Raw genomic sequence first — 14,384 nt, forward strand, 5'->3', positions numbered from 1 at the left:
ACTGGAATGAATTGTGATGCCCGCGGTCCGTCCAGAGGGCAAAAGCAACTTTCACTTATTTACAAGTTAACTGAGTAGGTTAATAATCTGCTGATGATGCAGAGTCACTGCTAAGCCACAAATTACACGTCATGCTTCCCATTTGGAGCCAGCGCGCCTCTGCTTCAGACAATATTCTTCTTTCCTTCTTTAAAAACACGATAATTTGGGTGAGTGAATGTGAACAACTTGCTTTGCAGAAAACGTTGTGTTTGGATTATGATTTACTGACGAATAAAATCGAGTAAAATGATAGCAAACTTGGGGATAGATGATTTCCTATGAAATTCTGCCCTTAGGCTTGAAGTGTATCATGGAGAGAATTATTTGTCGTCTGTAAAACTGAGTTACTTGTTACATACATTGGGATGAGGATTCCCTTAAATTCGTTCACCATCTTCAGATACTTTTAGGTACGACACTAGGTACTAGGGGGACTGGTCTCTGGCAGTGATCATAACACAGGAAGTTGTGCTTGATGCTGTCAGGATGGGCTGTGATACGCTGCAGTAACACACAGTCCCCTGAATTTCTGGTGTTTAAATGAAAACAACAAAGATTCTGTGGCACAGGAAACTATCCTCAATATTCTGTAATAACCTAAAAGGGAAAAAAAGAATCTTAAAAAGAATATATATAACTGAATCACTGTGCTGTGTACCTGAAACTGACAAGATATTATAAATCAACCACACTTCCATAAACAATAAATTAAATTAAAGAAAAATACTTATATATTGAGTTGTAAAAAAATAAAACAGCAGAGATTTATGTCTCTTCATCCTGTGTATCCATTGAGTTTCAGCTGTGGGTTCTGTCTGGCACGGTTCTCACTCTGGGACCCAGGCTCGTCACACTGTGGAGGGAAAGAGAGGGTGGCAAAGCGTTTTCTGGCTCTTCATGCTGAAGGGACATATGTCAGCCTCTCCCCTTTCACTGGCCACAGCCAACCATGTAGCCATGCACGAATGCATTGTCTGGGTAGGGAAGTGAATTCCTATCGTGTGCGCAGGCGTTGCAAAGAGCCTGAAAGACTGTCACGCAGCACTTATGGAAATGACTTTGCAGAGAGGAGAAGTACAGAGGTATGAAGTTGTGACGGATACGACAAAGGAAGTTCAAGATGGTGAGGGGAGTTCAAAATGACAGGATATCGTTCAGCAGAGGAGGGTTGGAAAGTGTGTCTCTGATGAGTTAACTTGATGAGAGGCCCGAATGGAGTGAGGGGAACAGCCACAAGGGTCTGTCTCTGTTACTCTGACACAGTAAAATTGCTGTGATTGCTGTTTGCAGTGAAGGCTTAGTGAATGATTTTATGGTTGTCATGGGCACGACATCTATATCTGTGTGATAGGCTGTCTCGAATTAGACTAGATCTCTGAGGCCAAGCAGTGACGTGGAGTAACATTTTACACACACACACACACACACACACACACACAGACACACACACCACACACGCGCGCACACACACAGACACACACACGCTGGACAGACTACCAAAAGGCCAAAACTTAAGGAAAGAAGATATGTGGTTATCTGTTACGGAGAATCAAACCACTCACAGAGTTAGGGTATTAAAGCGATAATTTATCAGTACTCTGTAATGTCCTATATGGGAAAAGAATCTTAAAAAAGAGTGGATATACGTATATGTATAACTGAGTCACTTTGCCATACACCTGAAACTAACACAACATTGTAAATCAACTATACTCCAGTAAAAATTTAAAAAATAATTTATTATTATCCTTCGTGGTTCTTGGACTTGATGGGTTCAGGTGAGTCATTCTTGCTTGGGGTCCCCATTACCATCGTAAGCGGTTGGTAGTCGAGGCTGGAGTTATTAGCCTTCTCCATGCTCATGTCTATCTTTAGGGCTGGGTGATGCACTGTAGCTTCTTCATGTGGTGAGCTGGGGCTTCCTCACAACATGGAGGTTTTAGAGTAGTCAGACTTTTTTTTTTTTTAACAAGGCACCTCTTTTCTTCCAGAGCAATTACTCCAAGAGGCAGGGGGGGAAGCTACCAGGCTCTTAAGGCCTGCGCCTGGAGCATTCTAGAACATCACTTCAGCCATGGTCTGTAGGTCAAAGCAGTCACAGAACCTGCCCAGCTTCAAGGGCAGACCTCATCTCTCCATGGGAGGAGTGTCACAGAATGTGCAGATCTCTGTAACCCACCACAAAAGAGACATGCATTCATGCATTGAGTGTTCCTCATATTCTGAACCACTTTTTGACTCAAGGCACGTCCAAATTTTGAGCCACAGCTAAGAAGGAACAAAGTAGATCAGAGTTGTTGGAAGTCCGTTGGACTTAGAAGGATCACAACTGGAGATCAAGGTTATGAAAGCAGCAGGGACTGAGTTTTGAGTTTAAGAAGGCAGAGAGGAGGAGAAGGCTTAGAAGTGAGCCCAGCATTCTGCATCTGTCTCCTGTTTTTCTTGAAGTATTTGCCAACTGACAGAAGCAGTTGAAAGGCTGAGGAATTAGAGCAAGTGGCAGCTAAGAGGCTGATGAGCTGATAGGCGGGGAGCTCTCGGTGGTCTCATTATGCGTTTACTGAGGGGAGACAAAAATGCAGTTCAGGACCTGCCAAGGAACCTGGGCCCGTAAACAGGCTTTTAGTTGGGGTTCCCAAAGGGCCAGAGGCCAAGTATAAGGGTGAACCAGCAATAGATTAACTCTCCCAAAACTCAAAATCAGCCTTGAAATAGTTCAGTGGCAGGCTGGATTAAAATCATCTTCCCTTACTCCGGTTGCCTACATGAAGCAAAATAAATCTTCTCTGCGGGGAGTTAACATAATCCAGAGTCTTTACAGCTTTTCATATACATTGTCTGGCATTCAATCAAAAATTGCTAGGCACACCAGAGGCCAGGACCACTGGCAGAGGGGGCAGAAATAGACCCAGGGGTGATCCAGATACTGGAATTTTCATAATGGATTTTCAAATAACTATAAGAAGTGTATGCAAGAAAATAGATGTCGTGATGGATGGAGAGATTCAGCAGGGAATTAAAATATATGCAAAATAATTGAGTGAAAGTTCAAGGGCCGAATAATAGAGTAACTGAAGTTAAGAATATAATAAATTGGTTTAAGAGCAAATTAGGAGAGGTGAACTGGAATATAGGTCAATAGAAAATATTATGAAGAGCGAAGAGAGGAGACAGCGAGAGCAAGAGAGAGAGAAAGAGAGAGGGGATTTTATAAAATTGGTGAAAAACATGAAGCCGCAGATACAGATTCCAGAAGTGCTGTGACATCCCCCAGCACACATGCAAAGGAAGTCACATCCAAGTATATCATCATAAAACTGCTAAAAAGAGAAAAATGACATTTAAATTGAAAGAAGCCACAGTAAGACTTACAGTTGACTTCCAACAGACATAAAACTCGGAAGACAGTAGAACCACATATTTAAAACGCAGGAGGATTAACTGTTAAACCCTAGAATTCTCTATATAAAAAATATATGACTCAGAAATGAAGACTAAATAATGATGTTTTCTGACAAACAGAAACAGAGAATTTGTCACTGCAGACCTTCAGTGAAAGGGATACCGAAAGGCATTTTTCAAGTAGAAGGAACATGACCCCCAATGGGAAGCATACAAATGCAGGAAGAGTGATGGTAAATGTGTGGGTAATCTGAATGACAACTGACCACGCCAAGGGGTAATGAGGAACCTGTTAGGAGCATTTTACTTGAATTTTACTATAACACCTGTTTAAGACATGGTGATTTTTCTCTTGAGAATCATTTTAATTTGGGATAAATGTAACATGCATTTGTAACTAACTTTGGAGGCATACCTTTGCAGGATAACATTTTATTTTATTTTATTTTATTTTTTTGCGGTACGTGGGCCTCTCACTGCTGTGGCCTCTCCCGCTGCGGAGCACAGGCTCTGGATGCGCAGGCTCAGCGGCCATGGCTCACGGGCCCAGCCACTCCACGGCACGTGGGATCTTCCTGGACCGGGGCACGAACCCGCGTCCCCTGCATCGGCAGGCGGACTCCCAACCACTGCGCCACCAGGGAAGCCCTGCAGGGTAACATTTGAATACAATATATCTAGAAATTTTTTTTTTTTTTTAATCTAGTAGATTTAAACCTAGTAAGATAGAGGGCACTTTTTGTGGTGATTATAGGCAATGGTCCTTCTAGTCTTCCAAGTTTTGCTTTCCCCAAACAGTTATAAGTGGTTTTGCTGTTATTGATTTCTGATTAACGTGGGACAGACGTGCTAGTCTTAATAGCTCTAGAAGAGTGACATGAGGGTTGCTCTGGTTCTTAGAAGCTACTCTTAGACTTGCCTGTTTTTCAGCCATTTATTCTGCATCTAGACATGCTTATAGGAAAGTGGTGTTTTGATTATTGGCCATCGCTAGACTATTAGCCGCAAAACAGATGTACTTTGGATGCATGTTTAAAAAAATATACCTGTTTATACACATATATGTATACATATGTGTATATCTGTTCAATTTCACGTTTATTTCAATTGGACAGTTTGAATATATTTTCCTCCTAGATATTGAAAAATAATGAATAAGGAAAGTGGCTGGCCTCACCACTTCTGTCTCTGCCAACAGGTAAACTTCTTGTTTTAAGAACACAGAGAAAAGGAGTGTTTTAACAATTTTACTGGTTTATTCCGTGGCAGTTTTTGTCAGGAAGTCCCAAACCTTCTCACTGACCTGACATCAGTGGTGAAGGAGGTCAGTGCTGGCTGACGATGGAGCTTAACGATGGCCGGATGTCCTGACTGCGCCTCCCGTCTCACGAATTAGGTGCCTCCATCCTTTTTAAAATGGAGAGCGCTCCGCTTTGTGACTTGCATCACTTACAGCTCAAATGGAAAGTGCGTTCTAACTCGATGTGCTATTGTGATTTGTCTGTGAAGGGCTGGGATTCAACCCCTTGGCTAAGGGAAGGACGACTTCTGGAACTTGAAGAGGGAGAGGGCATGGCTCTTCGGGAACTGCCAACGTGATTTCGCTACTGTGGGCGTAAGGCAGCTGCTTAGACTTAGATGTGTCTAAAAGTGCAGTGGCGCTCCATCATTTTTAGAGGTGCTGGAAGGGCTCCCATGCCTTTTTCTCAGGGAGTCCAGTACAGGAAGGTTTTCCTTCAAAGCTAGAAAAGATCCCTCTCTCTTCGGATGAGCCTCAGGTGAAAGGGTTGGATCTTTTAATAGTGATTAAATAATATGCCTAAATGTTGGGCTCACACTTGCCTCAGCAAGATACTTGCATTATGAGAGAGATAGGGGGACCCAGCAGTCTGAAGAAAGGGTAGATGGGTGTGTCCCCCACCTCACACTCCCTCCAGGACAGATGCTCATGTAGAAGAATAATTCCCAGGCTTACCTGCATCCTTTAAATGATTCTGCCTTTCTCTCTCTCTCCCTCTCAGTTTTTACCAGCACATAAAATGGAATTGGTTTAAGTTGCTGTATGTCGTTGAAAATAAGATGTCATCTTGTAAGATTTCTCCCGTTTTCAGATATGTTAAAATGTGCATCTTAATATTGACAGGATAGAAAAGGATGCCCATTCCACGGGACGGATAGGTTCTGATAGATTCCAGGTAACATGTTAGTTAACCTGGTCATGAAAGTGTCTTTCAGTATCTGTTTTATTAGTTTATCAGTAGTCATTTTTTGTGTGTGACTGGTATGGTGTTTTCTTATTACAAAAGCAATCTATTTGCAGTACAAACATTCTAAATTACACAGAAATTGTCACATGGACTCATCCTGTATGTGGTCTCTGTTCCTGCTTAGAAAAGGGACAGCACCTCTTCACATTATCCAGGAAGTATTCACTCCTAACAGAAACACAGCCTAGATTTGACTAAATATTTCTTAAGAATGGAACATGGAGAAGGTTTAAAGTACAAAAGCTGCAGCAGACTCCTTACATTTGAACTTCACGTTTTCTCTTCCAAGCATCTTGCCCACAGACCCCAGAGATGATTCTCTCATTTTTTTTTTTTTTTGTTTCCTTGGGGAATTTTGATCCTTTCCCTTTCTGATTATAAAAGTACTTCGTCAGTATCATTCATTTTAGAATTGGATCATTTTCATTGGATGATTTTTTGTGTTGTTCTCCATTCCCTGTAGTTGAATTATGTCTTGTGTTTCCTGTGAAATTATAATGACATATGAGCTGGACCCATGTCATAATTTTTAAATATTCCATTATGGTAAGAATGTGATAAATGTTTGAAAAATTCAGTAGTTTAGAATTTAATATTTTCGATAGATGTGTTCTTAAAAATCTTCATCTAGGGGCTTCCCTGATGGCGCAGTGGTTAAGAATCTGCCTGCCAATGCAGGCGACACGGGTTCAAGCTCTGGTCCGGGAAGATCCCACATGCTGAGGAGCAACTAAGCCCATGGGCCACAACTACTGAGCCTGCGCTCTAGAGTCCATGAGACACACACCTACTGAAGCCCGGGAGCCACAACTACTGAAGCCCGGACGCCTAGAGCCCGTGCTCCACAACAAGAGAAGCCATTGCAATGAGAAGCCCACGCACAGCAACGAAGAGTAGTCCCCGCTCGCCGCAACTAGAGAAAGCCTGCGCGCAGCAGCGAAGACCCAACACAGCCTAAATAAATAAATAAAAATAAATAAATAAATCTATAAAAAATCTTAATCTATTATTGAGTCATATTCCTTCTTAATTTAAAATGTGTCATTTTTCATGTTTCAAAAAATTCTGAAATGATGGGAGTTCCCTGGTGGTCCAGTGGTTATAATTTGGCACGTTCACTGCGGTGTCCTGGGTTCACTCCCTTGTCTGGGAACTAAGATCCTGCAAGCCATGTGGTTCAGCCAAAAAAAATAAATGAAGTAAAATAAAACAAGCAAATCTAGCTTCTTAAAAAAAATTCTGAAATGAAAGTCTTATGTGGACTGATTAGGGACACTGTGTAGATCAGTCTTTGGAGATTCTTCTTTAGAACGTGGGTCCTGCCATCAAATACATTGAAGAAATACTGTCAGAGTTAAGCAGTCTGTTGAAGACAGTAGTTTTCAAAGACTACCCACGTTTGGGCTTCCCTGGTGGGGCAGTGGTTAAGAATCTGCCTGCTAATGCAGGGGACATGGGTTCGAGCCCTGGTCTGGGAAGATCCCACGTGCTGCGGAGCAACTAGGCCCGTGCGCCACAACTACCGAGCCCGTGCTCTAGAGCTCGCGAGCCACAACTACTGAGCCCGTGTGCCACAACTACTGAAGCCCACGTGCCTAGAGCCTGTGCTCTGCAACAAGAGAAACCACTGCAGTGAGAAGCCTGTGCACTGCAACGAACAGGAGCCCCCACTCGCCGCCACTAGAGGAAGCCCGCGCGCAGCAACGAAGACCCTACGCAGCCAAAAATAAATAAATAAAATAAATCTATAAACAAAGAAAAAAAGACTACCCACATCGATGGGCATGGCCGAAGATTTCCAAACTTGAGTTACTTGTGTCTCACCTTTACAATTTTTACTATATCTGGAACCAACAGTACTACTGTTTGCTTAATGTTCTTTTTTTGGGAAAGAGATGCTTTTTAAATAAAAATGTATTTATATTTATATTATAAATATAAATGGGAAATGTGAATTATTTATGGAAAATAGAAATAAAAATTAAGCACAGTGAAAAGTAACGGGATGGAGGTTCTCTCGCTAGATACTATGACCTGTTGTAGCTCCACCCAGAGAGAGACCAGAGATACAGCAGCGTGAAACTGAATGTTCTCCTGGTGTAAATCGGTAGGGTGGAAAAGACACGGAAAAGAGAATAACTTCTTCCTGGTGGGACTTTGTCCTATTTGATGCTGGTTTGTGACCTGTCTGCAATCTCTGAGTGGATGTTCAGGGGTGGGTGTCTGTCGGACTTGGTGGAAAAACTGGACTGTTGTGATATTCAAGTTAACGAAATTAAAACACAAAGGTGCAGGTCTGGCTCTGAGTAAACAGTGAATATTAGTGTTATTATTGTTACTATTATATTAATTACAATTAACACATAATTGTATATTAATATATAATATATAATTATATATTGATGGATAATTATATATAATTACATATAATTATATGTAATATAATAATATTGTTATTACTTCTCTATCTTACTTTAATTTTTATTAAAGGGACTAGAGACCTATTTATCCAACAGAATAGTCCTGCGATTATTGCTTTGGTACTTTTGGGGGGTTCTCATTGAAATACAATTAATGTTTTAGTATTGATGGAGTCATCTTTCAGCCTCTCATTGTTCCTACTTCCTTCTCTCTGTCTTTGCCACTCCCTGTGAATCGTAACTTTGTCTATTGAAAGGCGAGAACTTAGGGAAAAAGTATAAGAAAGAGTTTAAATAAGAATTCCAAATAGCATTAACATTTCAGCGCACCTCATTAAGAGGAGGACAGGAAATACAAAAGGTAAAATTAACACACTCTTGGATGAAGTTCATGGCTTTGAAGGAAAGGTTTCCTCGGAGGTGCAGGGGGGCTTAGGGTTGATTAAACTAGGGTTTGCAGCCTCTCTCAGCTCTGATGAGGGAGACAAAAAATCAGTCAGTCTAATTAGACGATCTTACGCGGGGCTTTGCAACACCTCCCTATGGTGATTGTTTCCCTTCTTTTAATCTTAGAAGTGGATTTTCAGAATCTTTTTCTCTTCCAGTTGAGATTTGACACTCTCCAAGGAGGAAGCACGTGATTGCTAGCACCTTGAAAAGTTTTGGTGGCTACATTATTGAGAGTTTTAAAACTTATATAATATAAAATATATAAAAGACTTATATACACTATATATGTACACACGCACATGTACGTGTGTGTGTGCGCATGCATGTGCATATAGCATATGTATTATGCAATCGTATATAATGTGTTTTATGTGTATATATGTGTGTATATATGTTGGGTGTGTGTGTGTCTATATGTATGTGTATATATATATATATATATATATATACATATTTTTTTTTACTGTTTCCAAATTTGTACCTCTGTATTGTGATAAAGTTGAATAAACTTAAGTTATACTATTCCTAAAGACTCCCACGGTTTTATCATCAAACAGCAAACTCAATGAATGATTATTCTTAAATTTAGTGATTTTATTAATAGTAATACTTTCAAGTGTTTAAGCATTTAGTGCATGTCAGCCCTTGTAGTGGGGTGTTGTCTTTTTTTTCCCAGTAATATTTTTTTATTGAAGTCTAGCTGATTTACAGTGTCACGTTAGTTTCGGATGTACAGCACAGTGATTCAGTTATATATGCATATGTTCTCTTTCAGATTCTTTCCCATTATAGGTTATTAAGAGATGCTGAGTGTAGCTCCCTGGGCCGTACAGTGGGTCTTGCGGGTGTTTTCTTATTTAACTGGCACAACAGTCCTTTGCGGGGGGGCTGGTCTCTGTCGTCTGTACCGACAGATAAGGGACAGAAGCTCGGAGAGCGTCTGAAACTTGCTCAGTCCCGGGGCAGTAAGGGGCCAGCTGGACCCACGTCTGTAGTCGCTGGAGAAGGGATTGTGTCGTGGGCCTCCTGCTGGGGCCTCGGGAAGGCCGGTGGGTCGTTTGTATAGCACAACGAACTGGACGTTTTATTATCCTTTGTGCATTTTAGAAGGTCTTCGTTATCCTCCGTTTTTTACTTTGGTCTAAGGATTATTCGCTTCCTGGGTTAAACTCGGAAGGTTTCTGTTTTTCATTTCTACTTGTTATGTACTGAGAACTCACAGCGAAGCACCACTGGACACGCATTCAAATGAAGGGATCTGTCCCTGGGCGCCAGAACTTGACACACGCGTGTCACTATTCCTCATGCCAGGCCTGTGAGGCAGCGCTGGCTGGAGCCTGATGGATGAGGGGAATGAACCCAGGCGGGTGTGGCTCCCTGCCCAGGGCTGCCCGATGGTCAGGTCCCTTCCCCTCCCAACCTCACTGTTCGTCCATGACCCCAGCTGCGTTTGAAAGGAGGAGAAAATGAGCCTCTCTGAGCAGTGGTTTCCACAGAGGGTGATGCACTGGGGGCTGTGGGACGAAAATAGTGGAGCTTCTCCTTACATACAATTTATATTTTATCCTAAACGATGTTTAGAAAAAAGCTTTTTTAAAAAATTTACTTTACTGAAGTATAGTTGATTTAGAGTGTTGTGTTAATTTATGCTGTACATCAAAGTGATTCAGTTATACATATATATGCATTCTTTTTCATATTCTTTTCCGTTATGGTTTATCACAGGATAGAAAAAGTTTTGAGATTACATTTTATAATGAACATAATATTTTATTATAGTACTTTGTGTACCCAGTTCCCACATAAGGGAAAATATATATAAATATATAATATTGTATTATATACATATATACCTATGTAGTACAGAATATATGGTCTGTACATATATATATAAAGGTATATAAATATTGCTTATGTGTGAATTATACACTTACTGCTGTGCTAATATACTTTTGCACTGTGTATGTTACGTATAATATATGTGATATATATATGTTTATGTATTTATGTGTGAATATAAGTTCAAATACACACACACACACACACACATATATACGTACACAGTGGGTACCGAAAATATTGTTTACTGCCCAGGGTGCAGTTGATTTTACAATGAAAAATGCAGAAGCCAGTGGGTTGAACCCTTGCTGGCCTGGTGTGTGAGTCCAGAGCTCAGAAAAGTTTGTCTCGGTTTTAGCGTTTTCATTGCTAAAATCAGATGCACCCTGGGCTGTAAACACTCTTTCGAGCACCTACTGTGTATCTCTATTGGAGGCCCTGAAGGCGTGTGCATTTCTCTCTCTTTTCAGACCTTCCCTGTGACTTCCTGTAGTTTGGTGCAGGGTTTCTCGTGCTTCTGCAGTTGTGCTGTGATAACTCTCTTTATAGCCATATCCTATGACATTTTGTCCAGTCTTATTAAAAGGCAGTTTCCTAAAAGTGGAATTTCTGGGGCCAAGAATATTTTTAAAATCTTTAGTGTTTGAACTTGGAAAATCCTGTTCTACATTGACCTCCAAAAAGATGTAGTCAATACACGGCTTGTTGTGTTGGGAATCTCAGTTCCCTGCCCCCTTGGCTGCAGTTGGTAGGTATCGTGAGGGAAAAGGATATCTCTTTATTCTTTTCACTTGCATATCTTTGATTGCCAGTAGGTTAAATCATCTTCTTGTTGGTTTCCCCCCTTTATTTCTTTCTTTTGAGAATCAACTTTGTGTTTTCATATCCTAGGTTAACTTTTGAACGTCGGGGTGTCCATCTTTTTTTTTTTTTTAATTTTTAAGAGCTTCTTTTATATTGAGGACAACCTTTCTCAAATATATCACAGATTTTTTTTTTAATACAACTTAGCAGTGATTACAGAGCCGCATCTATGTTAAACAGTTTTAAACGGTTAAACGGTTTAAGACCAGGAATTCGGTGTAGCAGTTTCTCTAATGGAGCGAGCCACCGCCCTGAAAAGCGCGCTGAATGATCAAATGGTATATTGTTCATAAAAAAAGTCAGAAGTGCATACCTTTGTTTGGTGGGGCAGCTGTTTAATTCCAAATCTGGGCAATGGCTTTATATTTTGTCTGGAGAGAGGGGAAAAAAAATAGCTGTTTTGGATTACATTTTGTGTGTAATTGTATATGGCAGATGTATTCAATTAGCCATACCAGGGCTTTTGGAGTTCTGCCTCTATACTGTAAATTTTACTTGACTTTTTCATTTGCAGGTGGCATGAAACCATTTCATGTATATTTCATGGGCTCCAAAGAGCCAGAAGAGGCCGTGAAGTAATGTGAGGTCACAGGCCATTGAATCTGAAGCAGACACGGGCACGTAGCTGGGGAATAAATAGTCTGCATTTAAGTTTTGGGTTAAAAATATTCACAACAAGTCAGAAACCCCTAAAGCTTTTAGTTAGGTGGAAAATTCAGTAAGGTCTGAGAAGGTTTGGAGTAGGAATACGTTTCTTCTTTCTTTCCTTTTCCATTAAAAGCATACTTGCTTCTATCTAGAGAACTTGCCTCATTGAGGATGACAAAATCAAGGTGCTATTTTTGAACCTACAGAAAGCTTTAGAAGACATTTCATTTGTAAACCTAGTAATTTAAGTAAATTCATTTGCATTTGTGAATTTCATACTCAAGTCTTCACTGCTAAACTCCCCACCTTGGGAGTAACACTCAGGGCTTGAGTTTTAGTTTGGGTATTTCCAGATTTATTTCCCATTAAAAAGTAATACTCTTGAGGGTAAATTCTTTTTTGGGGGAGATGTCAAATGAGAAAATTTTCAGGAAGTATTTGCCACAAAGGTACATATTCCAAGTGAAGCAAGCAACGCCTTTAATAAAATAATTGTTAGATTTCGGCAGCACATCTGTTGCTGTATAAATACATCATTTTCTCCTCGGAGACGTTACTTTAAATGGTGGTGGTCACACGCATGAAACGCTAAAGTCATGTCTTTCATTTCCTAGCAAATGTCTTTGAATCAAATTCCTTTTCCCTCTGGGTAAAGAATAGATTTTCCCCCCCTTTCATTTGCTTTTTCTTCTTTGGTTTGTAAAATTTGGAATCAATTAGGGGGATAGATTTGTTAACAGTTGCCTTAATTAGTCTGTTAATACCTACAGCCACAAAGTAATTTTTTCTAAGCTGCCCAAATCTTTAGGTTTGTAGAGATACAAGTATAATGATCGTTGCCTAAGACTGCTGTATTTTACTAATCGTGAGTTTGTACACATCAGTAGACAGCCAGGGAGTCGTTTTACTGCAGTAATTCATCTCTTTTTACGGTGTTGGAGAGGGGACCCTTTTTCTGACTTTAATGATTTATGGGAGGTGTTTCTTTCATGTGAATAGAAGGAAAACAGTGTCGTTATGTTGGTAGGTAAGCACTACTTTTGCTTGATAAAGAGCTAATAATGTATACGTCTTCATATTTAGAAAATGCAGAATGTACTTGTGTAATATTACCTGCTCCCAGTCGGTATTCACACATACACACTCGGTCTCCATCCCTGGAGACACAAGCAGTCCACTCAATTTAAGAACTCTTTAGCTCACAAACAACAATTCTCTGACATTGCACAACAACGTATAGATATTGACAGCCAGTGGATGGAAAACTCTCTCTCCTGTGCCCAGAGGACCCCAGGATCGTGAGATCCAAGCCCCAACCTGCAGAGATCAGGGAGGTGCTGGAGGCAGTGCATTCTGCCAGGTGTGAAACGATAGTAGTGGAGACCTTTAAGGACCTGGTAGCACCCATACTCTTAGAGGCTCTACCTCTGTCTTCTCAAACATGTGAAACCCACTCGCTCCACATTAAATTTAATTAATAGGTAAAAATATAATAGTTGGATTGCAAAGGATGTATGGATACAGTTACATCAGTTGGGACTCTTGGGACATGCTGAGTACGGTGAAATTTCAGCACTGGACAGGGTTTTTTCTCACCCTCATCACACATTTCCTGCAGGACAGCAGAGTCCCTGTGTGCGGGGATCAGGCTGGTGGAAGAGTAGAGAGCTGGTAGGTGTGCCCTCTGGCTTGGAGGCTCCCTGTGGCAGAGAAGAGACTGCCTGGTCGCACACCAGCTCCGAATGCTGAGTTGTCAGCCAGGCTGTGTCTGTGACCCGTGGAAGTGCTTGGCCACAGCTGATCACGGGGCTGCATCCAACTGCAGAGGTGCTGGGAGAATTGGGGAAAGTACGTGGCTATTGGGCCTGCAGTAAATATCCTGCTACAGAATTTGACAACTATACACTTCAGGGTTTTTTCACGTTTCCGATCAGTACATTTTTTTTCATATAACCTTTTTGTATGCTTTGTTTTTATGACTTTATGTAAAATGCATATTACTAAGTGAAAGAAGCCAATCTGAAAAGGCTACACACTGTATGATTCTAACTCTGTGACATTCTGGAAAAGGCAAAACGGTGGAGACAGGAATGAGATCAGTGGTTGCCAGGGGCGTGGGGATGGAGGGATGAATTTGGCAAAGCCTAGAGGGGTTTGGGGGCAGTGAAAATACTCTATATGAGACCTTCATGGTGGATTACATGTCATTATACATTTGTCCAAACCCATAGAACGTACAATACCAAGAGTGACCCCCTTGGGACTTCCCTGGTGGTCCAGTGGTTAAGATTCCACTCTCCTAATGCAGGGGGCCCTGGTTTGATCCCTCGTCAGGGAACTAGGTCCCACATGCATGCTGCGACCAAGATCCCGCGTGCTGCAACTAAGGCCCGGCACAGCCGAATGAATGAATGAATGAATGAATAAGTAAATAAATGTATATATGTATTAA

Source organism: Tursiops truncatus, chromosome 13 (assembly GCF_011762595.2).
Source record: "Tursiops truncatus isolate mTurTru1 chromosome 13, mTurTru1.mat.Y, whole genome shotgun sequence".
In the NCBI taxonomy this organism is placed as follows: Eukaryota; Metazoa; Chordata; class Mammalia; order Artiodactyla; family Delphinidae; genus Tursiops; species Tursiops truncatus.